Genomic DNA, 14,210 nt, shown 5'->3' on the forward strand with positions numbered 1-14,210 from the left:
GATGAAATAACTCCAATGCACTAACTAAAAAAGGTACTATAATGAAACCAAATCATCCAAATGAATTTAAAGCCAGGAGTTGAAAAAAACTGAATCTGGTACCCAAAATGATGCAGTTGAAGTAGGGGCTTAACCTTTTAGGAATAATGAGACTACTTAACAACGTTGAAAAAAAAATACAAAAAACGGACAGTTGAAGTCGAAGCCTAGTTTCCTGAAACTCTGAAACAGCCCAAAAGGAAACTATCGACGGACTGAATCATAACCTGAAATTGGAAAAGAAAATATTTGTCATCTATATAAGAAAATACATGAAAATTTATAAAAATACTAACAAAAATACATGGTATAATTGCCTGGAATAAACAATGATTGCTTAACTGCCTGAAAATAATATAATTCTGTTTAAAAATAAATCCATATAATAAAAAAAAACCTCCAGATTAAGTGCCTGTAATTACAGAAAACAAAAACAGGGTTTAATTACTTGGAGAAGTCAATGGCCCAAAAGCATAAAATCAGAAAAAAGTTTGAACAAACGGAATGACGCAACACAATAATTTAAATAAAAATAAACGGCTGTTTTAACAACCGAAATAAAATTTTAAAAATCAGCTAAAGGCAGTGAAATTCAAGAAATCAATGGCTTTTTTTCCTGAAACGGATATTTGTTGCTCTACTTCAGAGCCTGAAAAAACAGTGAAAGGTAAAGCACCATAATTCCAAATTCAGCAGCATTCCGAAGCAGTTTAAGTCATTTGTCTATTTCTTATAAAGTGTGCGATAAGTACCCGACAATAAGCGCAACGTGAGATCACTTGAGAGAAGAAAAAGACTTTCCTATCGGCCGGAAGGGTGGTGGCCACTGTTTTCAGGGATTCACAAGGTATGATTCTCATCGACTACTTGGAGAAGGGCCTTAAAAAATTATTTGGCCGCTTTGATGAAAAGCAGCATTTGGCCAAGAAAAAAGTGATCTTTCACCAGAACAATGTAAAACTTCCGTCATATTCTAGCCAACGTATTTTCCAGTTTTGGCCTTTTGTGACTTTTTATTTCTACACTTGTGGGAGTCAGAAATTTGAGTCGAATGAAACCTCATTTCGTCACGGAGGTCTAATTTAAGTAACTAACTTTCGTCATGGAGGTCTAACGTATCAGAGAAGTTAAAGGGATTGGAGCATTGCTGAGTCCAGTGTATTAAGCTAAAAAGATACTGTTTAGAAATAAATTTCTAGTTTACCAAAATTCTTTGCCTTTAAAGTTGGATTTCCAAAAAGAAAAGTGTTACATCAAATCCTCGTCAGGTTTAAGGCTAGATGCCAAGAGGATCTCATCTTACGAAGACTCGAAAGCTGGAGTATCTGGAGAAAAACTAAGACGAGGAGAGTTCTTCCAGCTATGGAGAAATCTTGACACAGTATTCCAGGCAGAAATCAGCGGTTTTTTGTTTTTAATATTAACTGATTTCAGTCTGTAAGTAAGATGGACAGGCGAGTGAACGAGTGCGCGTGCTAATTTTCATTTTTACCTAGAAGGTATTATATTTTTGCATAATAAAAATTAGCCGCCCTCGTAATGACATGGTGAGACCTGCCGTGCAATCTTGAGGTCTTTTTACCTGAACGGAAAAAAATTGAAACAGTACCTAAAATGAAGAATTTATAGTCAGAGATCAACTATTTGGAGTAATGAAACTACTCAATAATCTATAATGAATCCACATCCCGGAATTCAAAAAAAGTTGTGAATCCAGTACATAAAATCATAAAGCTTAACTGCCTAGGATCTGCCCAATAGCTTGAAATGTATATATAATACAGCTTGATGAAATCACTCAAATGTCTGTAATTGAAAGAAATACTTTAAATGCAGTATACATAAGATGAAGATGTCTAAGTCAGAGCTCAACTGTCTGTAATTTTCACAAAGCTACTTAGTAATCTGAAATGAACCTATAACCAGAAGTTGAAAAAGAAACTGACGTTGGTACCCAAATTGGATAAAGTTGAAGTCGGGGCCCAGTTGCCTAAAATTATGAAACCAGTTAGCACCCTGAAAGGAATCTACAGTTGGATGGAATTACTTAACTGCCTGTAATAGGAAAATAAAATATATCTAAAAATGGTATGGAAAATATGTGGTCTAACTTCCTGAAATAAATATTGATTGCTTAACTGCTTATAAATACTATTATAATTGTATCTAAAAATAAATCCATGCAATAAAAAAAAATCTCCAGGTTAAGTGCATGTAATTAAAGAAGAAAAAAAGACCTTAATTACTTGGAGAACTTAATGGCTCCATTACCTGTCAAAACAAAAGCATAAAATTAGAAAAACGATTTAAAAAATGTAATGACGCAGTCCAATGATTTAACTAAAAATAAAGTTCTGATTTAAAAGCTGAAAATTTAACAAAAAAACAGTTTTTCACCCTGAAACGAATACTTATTGCTCTACTTCGGCGCCTGAAAAAACAGTGACAGTTAAACGCCCTAATTGGAAACGAACAACAAGCGCAAACGTAAGATCATTTCAGAGCAGTATTTGACACTGTTTAAGCAAGGTTCTGCAATGTTTCGTAAACGTCGACGAAACAATGATCCACTGGTATACACCAGAGACCAAGGAACAGTCGAAACAGTGGAACTCATCCAGCAAACGTGTTCCGAAGAAGGAGAAGACAATCCTATCGGCCGGAAAGGTGGTGGCCATCGTTTTCTGGAATTACAAGGTGTGATTTATATCAACTACCTTGGAGAAGGCCTTAAGAAATTATTTGGCAGATCTTATGAAATGCATCAATTGGCAAAGAAAAAAGTGTTCTTCCATCATGACAACGCAGATGTCCGCCTTATTCTATCCATCGTATTTTCTAATTTGGCGTCGTGCGACTTCTTTTTATTTCTAAATTTGAAAAAGTCAGAAATTTGAGTCGAATGATACCACCTCATTCCCTCACTCTACAAAACACATTTTTTACACAGGTTAAAGGGGTTGGAGCACTGCTGCGTCCAGCGTATCGAGCTAAAAGAAGACTGTTCAGCAATAAATCGCCACTTTGCCAAAATTCCATTCCAATATAGACTCCCAAATACTTCTTCCATAAGCCCTTTGCTATCACGTTTACTCCTGGATGTCATGAGGATCTGATCTTGATGAAGGCTTCAGAGCTAAAAATCGTTTGAGTTTTTAATCAGTTCTAACGGTGAGTGTAATATACAGGCGAATCAACAAGTTCACGCGGTAGTTTATCTTTTTAAGTTAAAGCTATTAGATTTTCGTATAAAAAAATAGCTGCCCTGGTAATGACGTGGTGAATTAGCTACCTGCTGTGGGGTCTTTGCGCCAGCCTTGGCATGGTCACTGGTGTATGTCCGATGCAGTTTTTAAGTTATAAATTGATCTAAAAATTCCGTTAAATGGGCACAACAAAGCCAGACAGCCAAATAAAGTCAAAAAGCGGATGTGTACATACAGTGGCCCAGAAAAGTCATGGTACAATAGAGAATTACAATACAAATTTTATTTATAATTTTTTTATGAAATAAAAATCAATTTTTACTTTTATGTATTTATTTTTTCTAATGCCCTACATCATAACATAAACCTATTTCCATAATATATCTAACATACAATAAATAAAAAAATAAAATAAAATTTCTTACAAAAATTTAATCCACAAAAGTCAAGGTACATTTCAGACTATGGGCTAATAAAGTTCTGTCAATAACGCGTGGGAAAACCCTTCAGTTTAATAACCTCTTTTAAGCGATTTGGCATTAAATGAACTACTTTTTTCGTCACATCGTTGGATATTTTTGGCCACTCTTCTAAAATTACCTGTTTTAAGTCTGATTTATTATGAATCACATGTTGCCGAATTTTTCTCCCCAAAACATCCCATAAATGTTCTATAGGATTAAGATCGGGACTTTGGGGAGGAGTTTCCAGCAGATGGGGAGTATTAAAAACCAACCACTGACGTACTGTATAAGCTTTGTGCTTAGGGTCGTTATCCTGTTGAAAGTAATAGTTCTCATGCAACCCTAATTTTTCAGCACTGGCACGTAAATTTTCTTTTAAAATATTTAAGTATACTTTTTGATCCATTGTTTCGTCGATAAAAACAATATTTCCTACACCTGAAGTTGCCATGCAACCCCAAACCATTACTCCACCTCCTCCATGTTTCACTGTTTTGATTGTATTTTTCGGATTAAGAGCTTCACCGGGTTTCCTCCACACCTTGACACGACCATCGGACCCAAAAATGTTAAATTTACTTTCATCTGACCAGATAACTTTATCCCAGAAATCAAGTTCAATAGACTTGTACTTTTCAGCGAATTCCAGTCTCTTTTTTCTATTAATATCGCTAACATGGGGCTTCTTACGTGCACTACAGGATTTGTATCCACCCTGGTTAAGTTTCCGGCGAACAGTTTCTTCATGAACAGATACTCCAAACATTTCTCTTAACTCTGATGATATTTGTATGGCACTTTTCTTTGGGTCCTTCTTAATTTCATTTAATATGTACCGGGATTCGCGCTCTGACAGCTTCCGAGGACGTCCTGTTCGCGTTTTATTTTCAATTCTGTTTTCATTTTGAAAACGATTTACTACTTTTTGTATAGTGGACCTGCTTCTTTTAATCACTTCTGCAATTTTGGTGTATGATTTTCCCTCTCTATGCAAATTAATAATAATTTTCCGCTCACTGACACTTAATTCGGTTCTTCCCATGATTATCACTGTATTTACCAGTCAAAGTTAAGAAGAAATTTTCTAGTGAATACTGAAAACGAATGCCAGAATAGTATTAGAGGAATGTTCTTATTAGCAAATAACAAAATAACAATAAATTTAAAAGATACTTGCATATTTTGATTTACACAAATTAAGAGTACCTTGACTTTTGTGGATTAAATTTTTATAGAAAATTTTATTTTATTTTTTTGTTTATTGTGTGTTAGATATATTATGCAAATAGGTTTATGTTATGATGTTGGGCATTGGAAAAAATAAATACATAAAAGTAAAAATTGATTTTTATTTCATATAAAAATTATAAATAAAATTTATATATAAATTGTCTATTGTACCATCACTTTTGTGGTCCACTGTAGTTAATTCGGACGTAGAAGTAGACAAACTACACCGTGCACTGGTTGACTGTCCTCCTGTGTATAGACTTAAAGCTCAGGTGAACTCTTAACGTAATAAGAACAATAAATTTGATGAAAACAGGAAAGGTAATCGCTTGTTCTAAATATTTTGCTCCAGTCGCAAACCTTTCATTAAATTACTCTTTTTTATTCCCGATTCCTTACCCTTACAGATCATGATTACTTAATAATCCTTTTCGTGCAACTTAATTTCATCACGATTTATTCCCATCAAATGTCGATGTCACTGTCCTGATCCCATCCAGATAAATCTCATGTAACATTTACCGTACTACAAAGGGGATATATTTAAGGGAGAGGGTTACATAGTTAGGGAAGTGCCCCCCTTCAAGCCTCGAGCATTTTAAAAATGTTCGACGATCCAAACGGATTTTCGTCTGTTTCAATTCGGACCGCGATGGAGAAGACAAAGAGAGATATCGACGGGTCTTTTTTTTACAAATCCGAACCCCGGGCTAGTTAAAGAGTCGGAAAATCCCGGAGGGATAAAACGAAAATGCTTTTAAAGAGGGACGCTACCGTAAATAACTTTCGGCAGCCCTTATTAAGACGATTGAATCGGAATTGTTACTAGCGTAGCTAATACCAGTGTAACAATTCCTGAATTTAATTGAGAATAAGCATGTGATGTAACGTTTAGTAAACATTAATTAAACACGTAACCGTGAATAAGCCGTTTCCTACATCGAGTTGCTGTGATGCGGCTGAAATCTAATCATATTATGTTAAATATTCTTGATGTGACTCATCCGTCGGCTTTGCAATAATTTATTGACTTGATCAACGTGTTGCGTGGGGATTCTTAAGTAGGTAACAATGAATTATCATTCTGGGAATTGGGTTGGCGTATCTTGATAAGAATTTCAATAATGTAAAGAAATAGTTTATCTTATGTTGCCCATTGATCTTAGAGTTATTTCCAGTTTCTTCATTCCAGTCTTTTCCAGTTTGCCGAATAATGGTTAGCTTAGTTTAGAGCCTGCTAGTAATATTTCACTAGAATTTCCAGCATTCAATTAAATTATGATGACTTCTTTGCAGGCAACCCATCATTTGTTCGAACGGTCTTCGTAGAGAGTTGAGCTACCATAAAGCATAGAACTGCTTACAGTGCCTTTTTACCCTTGCTAACCAAGACAACACTGGTGCAACCTCAAAAACTTTAGAAGAAATGGACCAAAGAAAGACATGATGCTAACCATTGGCATTTAGTGCTGCTGTCGAGGCGTCTCTTAATATTGCGAAGCTGCAAAATACTCAAAGTCAGGTAGAAACACTTACAGATGGTATATATTAGGAAAAACTACTGAATGAAGGAATAAGCCACAGAATGCCTTGCACTATTTTAGTGGAACATTTACAAGCCTTACAACAGGGAATACAAAAACCAACAACAGCTGAAAGCTAGAGGGTTGGTATAAATTACTAGCTTTATATCCAGTGCTTGCTGAAGAACGCCTACTTGCGATGATTTATGCTGGAGAAATTGTCAGAGAAAAGACTCTTAAAGATAATTTGCGGCTTTAATTTTACAGTGTTACTATTTTGCCAAGAGTTTGCAGACGGTAGGTCAGAATTATTGGAGGCTTGGGATTGTTTGAAAGTTCACTTATGACTGGCTGTTAAAGAATCTAAACTTGATTATAACTATTAAATAAGAGGACGCCAATTAGTTTTTTTTTTTAAATGAAAGAAAACTAAGAAAAAGACTTGGTATATAGGTTTCAATTAACAATTAAATGACCCTGGATAAGGTAGATTTAAAGAGGCAAAAAAAAATCAAAGATATGTACACACCTCATGTTCTAATCTGATAAATGTTAATAATTTGCAATGAATTAAAATATAAATAATGATGTAGATATGAATAAAATAAGTTTGACAAAAGTAACATTTAAATTATGATTTGGCTACTAAGTAGATTTCAGCACTTGAAAATTTAATTGCAATTATTAAAGTTTTTAGTATATATTGGTATTAGGCAGGGAAAAGTTCATGAACCTTTTTACCATATCAGCCTTAACCGTCTTATATCTACTTAACTACCAAAAAGGGTACTGAGAAACACTGAACAAAAAATAATTAATATTATAGATAAGAAATTGACGTATTAAATTATGACATTGATTAAATATTTGTAACATTAAATTGAAATAAAAGGTATATTAATAAAAATTTAAATAAGTGAGACAAATCTATGGTTAGTAATATTTAAATAAATGGAATAAACTGGCCTGTATATTCCTCCAAGAAATGAACGGCTAGCCTTCAAGGTAATTCTGCAGTTTAGCGGCTTTTGTCAAAAATAACGAAAAATGGTCGGGTTTTTGGCAAAATGGGTAGATTTCGATATATATTTTTCAGTAAAAGTGGCGGAAAGCCAAATTTTATCACGAAGAGGGTGTTATCAAGCACTAAATCACTCACTATAGGACGCGATTAATCATTAGAATAACCTTGTATACCATTAGTTTTGTCAACAAATAGGTGACAACTGAGGTGAGGTTAGGTGTGGTATTGCCAGTTTTATTGTCGACTGCGTTTTTTCACTCTGCAAACACAAATTTGTGTGAATTGAAAATTTAATTTTAGGAGTACATCATTTTTAAAATTTCTTTTTTTTTAAGTTCTAACAAAATTCACATGTTCGCGGCGAATTATATCGTATCATTCCGCCACTTTTTTTTGGGTAAAATTAGGCCATTTAAAAAAAATTGTAAAAATACGCAAAATTTGATGAGCGGTGCTTGAGCGATTTAAGATCCAACCCAACCCACTCCAACCCAAGCCAACCCAACTCAATCCAACCCAACCCAACCAAACCCAACCCACCCAACGGAGAGCTTACGCTGGGTTGATGGAATGGTAGGGGATGGGATGGGATGGGTATCCAACCCAACCAAACCCGATGGCTTACTCTCCCCGTTGGGAGCTTACGCTTACGGGTTGGGTTGGATTGAATTTGGGTTGGGTTGGATTGAGTTGGGTTGGGTTGGGTATATCTATGGTCTGTGCGCAGCGCCTTATGTTCCCCTCGCGGCGATAGAGAAACGGAACAAACCAAAACACTGCAGACATACTCCCAGAGTCGGCAACCCATTTGACAGATAGCGACTGTCATTGAATTTATACAAAAAAAAAACAAAAAATTTAAATCATTTTTAATAAAAATTAAAAATCAGTTTACCTCTATTTGTGAGTACTTCACCACTTTATTAATTTTTTCTAGATAAAATTAAGCTAATTAAAAAAGAAAACCGGTGAAAATACGCCAAATTTGACAAAAGCCGCTAAATTGCGTAATCGTATTATTTTTAGTTCTAGAAAATAACAGATTTAGTTACAAGAAAAGGTAAAAACAGTTTTTGTGAATTTATTTTACGCATAATACCTAACATTTCACGAGACTAAAAAAATATAGAGTGAATTCGCCAATTTAGAGAAGGCACTTATGAGTCAGCCACACTGGGGACAAGGCTGAAGCTGCAGAGTGATAAAACGCAGTAGACGACAGAACTGGCAACACCACACGTAACCTCACCTTAGTTGTCACCTATTTGTTGACAAAACTAATCGAATAACAGGGTTATTTTAATGACGTTATTCTATTCATGTCCCATAGTGAGTGATTTAGTGCGTGATAACACCCTCTTCGTGATAAAATTTGGCTTTCCGCCACTCTTAGTGAAAAATATATATCGAAATCTACCCATTTTGCAAAAAACCCGACCATTTTTCGTTAGTTTTAACAAAAGCCGCTAAACTGCAGAATTACCGCCTTCAAAACCGAGGTTGTGGATGTATGCCATTTGTAGCTCAGCTATCTAGACTGGAAATCTTTAATACTAGCTCTAACTCTAGCTCCAGCTCCACCGCTTTCAGCAATTTCCCGGGCAAAAAATAAAAGCCTGCAACCATCAACAATTGAAGAAGAATAAAGAGGAAAACGGAAAAAAGTAAAACCCTAAAACAACGGTTGTCATTGTATTCACTGTCGATAAAAAATGAATGGCGTTAAATATGTGACACACTCACCTTGCTAGGTTTCATTATCTATTCATCAAAATCTTGGGCATCCTACACCAAAATTATGAAATAAACGGTTTCCTAAAAGAACAAGATTAAGGACCATAAATTATAAACCATATTGGCCACTTCCTGCTTCACAAACTTCGGAAATTAAAAAAAAACTGGTCTTTTACGTGCGCTCCTACCTGCAACACGGGAACAAGTCGTCGAAAAATGGACGCAGTACCGACTAAATCAATAACGACCCCAGCTGTCGCTTGAGCTGTCGATATTAGCCATCAGATAAAATATTAATTATGACCAATCAGAGAAGTGACGGACCGTCAATAGAAAGCATGGATAAATAAACCAGAAGAGTGATGCGTTACAGTAGGAATGTCTCATTGACAGTGTGAATTTAAAGAAATATGAATAAAAGAAGTTGACTGAAATTATTAATGTAATTATTGAAATTAATGAAATGTCAGTGGACCGTTAGTGAACACAAATTCTTAAAACTGCAATACTCTGATGTTAAGATCTTCAATAATAAAATATCCAATATCGTGCTTGTGATGATACCACATAATAGTAGTTCAGCAAACTGAATCAGTTGTCCATATAATTAAAGTAAGCTAAAATAGTCAACATACATTATGAAAAAAATTAAGTTGGCTCTAGAACAGAGCTCTGCAGAACACAATGTAGGACTGTAGAAAGTGTGTGAGAACTTCAGATCTAACTTGTAAATATATATTTATTCAGCTTAAAGAGCAATTTTCTGACTTAGATAGAAGATAGATCACAATACACTATCACCACCTGATACAGTGTATTCTCCTTAAAGGTATCTTAATTGATTTATTGCAATTAAATTTGGCCAGAACCTCAAGAGTTAAGATTTTTCAAAGAAAAGATGGTATGAGATATTTGTGAGAGAAGTACAGAGCATAAAATAGAGGAGGAAACACTTATATGTCGATGATATCGCACAAAAACTAACCAAGATAACAGGCAGTGAAAATATAGGCTCTCTAATAAAAGAAAATTTACATTAGACACTTAGACGACTTAGACAGAGTCTAAGAGGGAAGGTGTGGGTCTAAGATTCACAGAAAACAGCCCATAAATTGCAAAAAGGGGACAGCTATTTGTTGCTGATAAAGCAAAGCATGGGAGTGCTTAGATCACCTACCATTAGCTATCCAAGATAACAGGTAATGAAGGTGGACTCTAGGAAGTAAATCCACAAGTCCAAGAAAGAATATGCGAGTCTAAGATGCAATTTACAGGCTTTGAACCTGTATTTGGTCTATCAAAAACCCCAGTGCTGAAAGGTCTATTGAGAGCAACCTTACCTTTCACAGATCCAACTAATTCACACTAAAAACTAGTCGGTTAGGCGTTAATAGGAGACTTCCAATTTATATTTATGTTACCACTGAATAGTCGTATCATCAGCAAGCTAAAGTACTGGTCAATGTAGTAATATGGAAACAACAATCTTCTGAACGCGTTAAAAGCCTTAAACAGATCATGGGACACCATTACATGCATGACCTCTTTTTTTAGAGTTCGAGACAGTTTTACCACGAACCAAAACTTTTTATTTTTACTCTCGACACGTGTATCGCTAACGATGTTGGCATCGTCGGGAGAAGATTAAAACTGATACTTAATATACTATGTTAGGCTATTGTAGTAAGATGGAACCAACAATCTTTTGAGCGACACAATAACTGCAAAGCCGCATAAAAGCTATAAAATTACCTAAAGATTAGCATGGATCTGCTTACAACACTTAGCATTAGCTAACCAAGATAAGAGGCAATGAAAATGGGGACTCACTAGGAAGAGATCCACAGGGTCCAAGAGAGAAAATGCGGATGTAAAACTCAATGTTTAGGCTCTGAAGTCGTATTTAGTCTATTAAAAACATCCGTGCTGAAAGACCTATTGGGAAAATATTATTATATATTGGTTCTGAGCGACACAGTACCTGCAAAGCCACGCCTTTACCTTCATATTTATTTAACATAGACAGCAGTGTTCTATGATCTATACAGTCGAGAGACTTAGGCAGATGACAGGACACCATTATATAACTTCTTGGTTTTTTTCGTCGTTGGTAGTATTTTGTAGATAGTAGATAAAATATTGATATTAGACACCAGCTAAATAAAAATTATGAAATAATAAGATTTCTCAAAGATTGTAAGATTTTCTTCGTCGGACTAAGCAATATTCTATCATCCACATAGTTGAAATTGATCACAGGGTACCGGTGTTTCTGTATCGTCTTTAGCAGTACACATTAAATTTATATTGGAGGAAAACTAGAGGGCCGAATCACTACTATGGCATATCCAGTATATTTCTACGCTTAAATGGATTTATTTCCCTTTTCAATTTCAATCAAGTTTTATTTATTGCAAGAACCAATGCACTCAGTGCGCACACAGATGCTGAAATTCGGTCAGGACCTAAAGAGTATGTTGAACCAGAGAATGATTTTTCCTAAAATAAAACTGGTCACAGTTACAAACAATTGCTGATAATAGACCATTAGAGCATTATTGTTATTAAAAATTTGTCTAAGCAGTTCCTTAATAAAACGTGCCTAAAGTCATAAATGACTGACTAATGAACAATTTCCTTCTGCTCATTCTTAGATTTCTCAAAGTACTTTCCAGTTTATATACCATTTGCTGAAAATGGGATGCAATAATCCAGAAGCAAGATAGTAAATCACTGGAAGTATGTGCAGATAACAGTTCTAGCGATACGAAATAGACGTTAAGTCATATAGAAAACCGTATTAAAAGGAGAATTCGATTTCACGACTGTGCAGCTATCAAGTTTTATTTGCATGTATTATAGAAATTGGAACGTTTCCAGAAGTTTACTGTTAATAAATCTAGTATATGTTTGAAATATCTAGAATAAAAGGATAAGCAGTTAGTTGTTTTGAAAACACTCTATTTGATCTGTAACCAGAAACTGGGTCACACAGCTCGTGAGACAGTAAGTTTCTTACACTAGTGTGGAATTCGTCACTTCCCTTGATATAAAATTTATTATTACTAAACCAGAAAAAGGTTTTGGGTAGACCGTAAATGTAATAAAGTCGTTCATACGCAGTAATGATGAAAATAATGAAATGACTCATGCTATTACATAATAAATTAAAATATGAGTTTGTTAATGGGCTGATGACCATCAGTTAGCAGTAATTAGGATAATTGGTTAAGGGTAATGACCATGTTAACTGTTTTGTTGTTACAAGCAGGCAATAAAATATGGGATTGAGAGATTCCTCTAGATAGGTTTCAAATGGTGATTAAATTACCAAAGTAGTTATTGAAGAGGATCACCATTAAATGCTTCAGATTTGTGTCATAGGAGTCATAGATCCTGCTGCAATGGATGTATATAGTAATTAAAAACGTTCATTAGTAGATGGTAATTCTGAAATTGATAACATAATCGTCAGAGTGATTATGACATAATCTTAATAGAAGATAATCACTGTTTAAATAATTATTGGTTCTAAGACTCTCAATTTGGGTACGGCGCGCTGATTGTTATTGTTTACAAAAACCGTGATAAGTGTAAATATTATGGATCTAATTTGCCAGTTAAGATATCCCGATTAAATATTTACTTTTTATATTATCATTAACGATATTTACTCGGATATTTACAACGGTTAGAAATGAATTTATTGTCTGTTTTATATTGCAGTTTATGTACAAGGTGTTTCGTTGGCGTAGGAGTCTTGGGAAAACTCCTATGGGGAAAATATCCAATTTTGTTCTAAAAATAGTTAATTAAATGACTTCAATTTTCCGTTAGAACTAAAAAACGGCGTCCAATGACTGGAACCAAATTAGAAAATAAATATGGAACTGCCTGGAAAGAAATAGAAAGCGACTTAACTGCCTAAAAAAATTGGCAACTGATTTTAACTGCTTATAAGAAATCGAAATTCTGACTTACTGCCTGAGAGAGAAAGCGAATAATTATAACTCACTTGAGTAACATATTTATGCCTTGAACTGCCTGGAAGAGACAGCAAGTAATCAGCAACTGTCTGAGAGAGGCCGCAAATTATTTCACCTTTTTATAAGCAATAGCAATGTGCCTGAGACAAAAAATGACTTCAACTGCTTGGAAAAAGAAGAAATGACTCCAATATTTTATAAGAACTAGGAATTATGACTTTAGCTTTCAGATAAAGACAGCAAAGGATGTCAACTGTCTGTAAGTAATATGAATTATGCTTTGAATTATCTGAATGATACCAAATGTTTTGTGGATCAAACAGACAGCAAATGAGTTCAACTGTCTGAAGGGCATAAGAAATAAATGTTTCAACTGCCTGTGAGAAATGGTAATGCCCGAAAAATTGCCAACAACTTTAACTGCTTATAAGAAACGGTAATTATGAGTTCAACTATCTGACAGAAATAGCAAGTTCAACTGCCTGTAAAAAATTACAATTTGACTTCAACTGCCTGTAAAGAATAAAAAATAACTCAAGCTGCTTGAAACAAAGGAAGAATAATTTAACGACAAAATATACCTGGAAGATGTACTGCATTAGTAAAAAAAATATCTGGAATAAAAATGAAAATCATTTTTAAAGAAAAAAATAACAAGTGACTGCCCGTAAGTAATTGGATTTATTACTGTAATTCTCTGAGAGAAAAGGCAAATGACCTTAACAGTCTAAAGCAAAAAAGAAATGACTTCAGCTTCCTGTAAGTATTGACTGAAGGAGCTAGTAGACTTTGTCTAGCTAAGGAAAGGTACAGCACGTGTTGTTCGGCTCGGTTGCGCAGTAAATTTGTTTACGCCGCTGCCAAAGCAATGGTACCGATCGCCCCGATTTGCATATAAACAGTGCCGTTGCGTTAATTCTTATATTTGTGTTCTGTGCCTTTTACTTTTCTAAAATTAAAATTAAAAAAAGGCGCGCTACTGTCGCTAATCGCGCGTTATTAGG

At 34.7% G+C, this 14,210-nt stretch overlaps 1 protein-coding gene across 2 annotated transcripts in view; it reads left to right on the plus strand.

The window, feature by feature from the left end:
- The window catches only part of LOC126739570 (cyclin-dependent kinase 14), a 275,956-nt gene that overhangs the window by 50,979 nt on the left and 210,767 nt on the right, over positions 1-14,210 (plus strand). The gene's annotated exons all lie outside the window — the stretch shown is intronic.

The sequence above is a fragment of the Anthonomus grandis genome, chromosome 8, assembly GCF_022605725.1.
Source record: "Anthonomus grandis grandis chromosome 8, icAntGran1.3, whole genome shotgun sequence".
In the NCBI taxonomy this organism is placed as follows: Eukaryota; Metazoa; Arthropoda; class Insecta; order Coleoptera; family Curculionidae; genus Anthonomus; species Anthonomus grandis.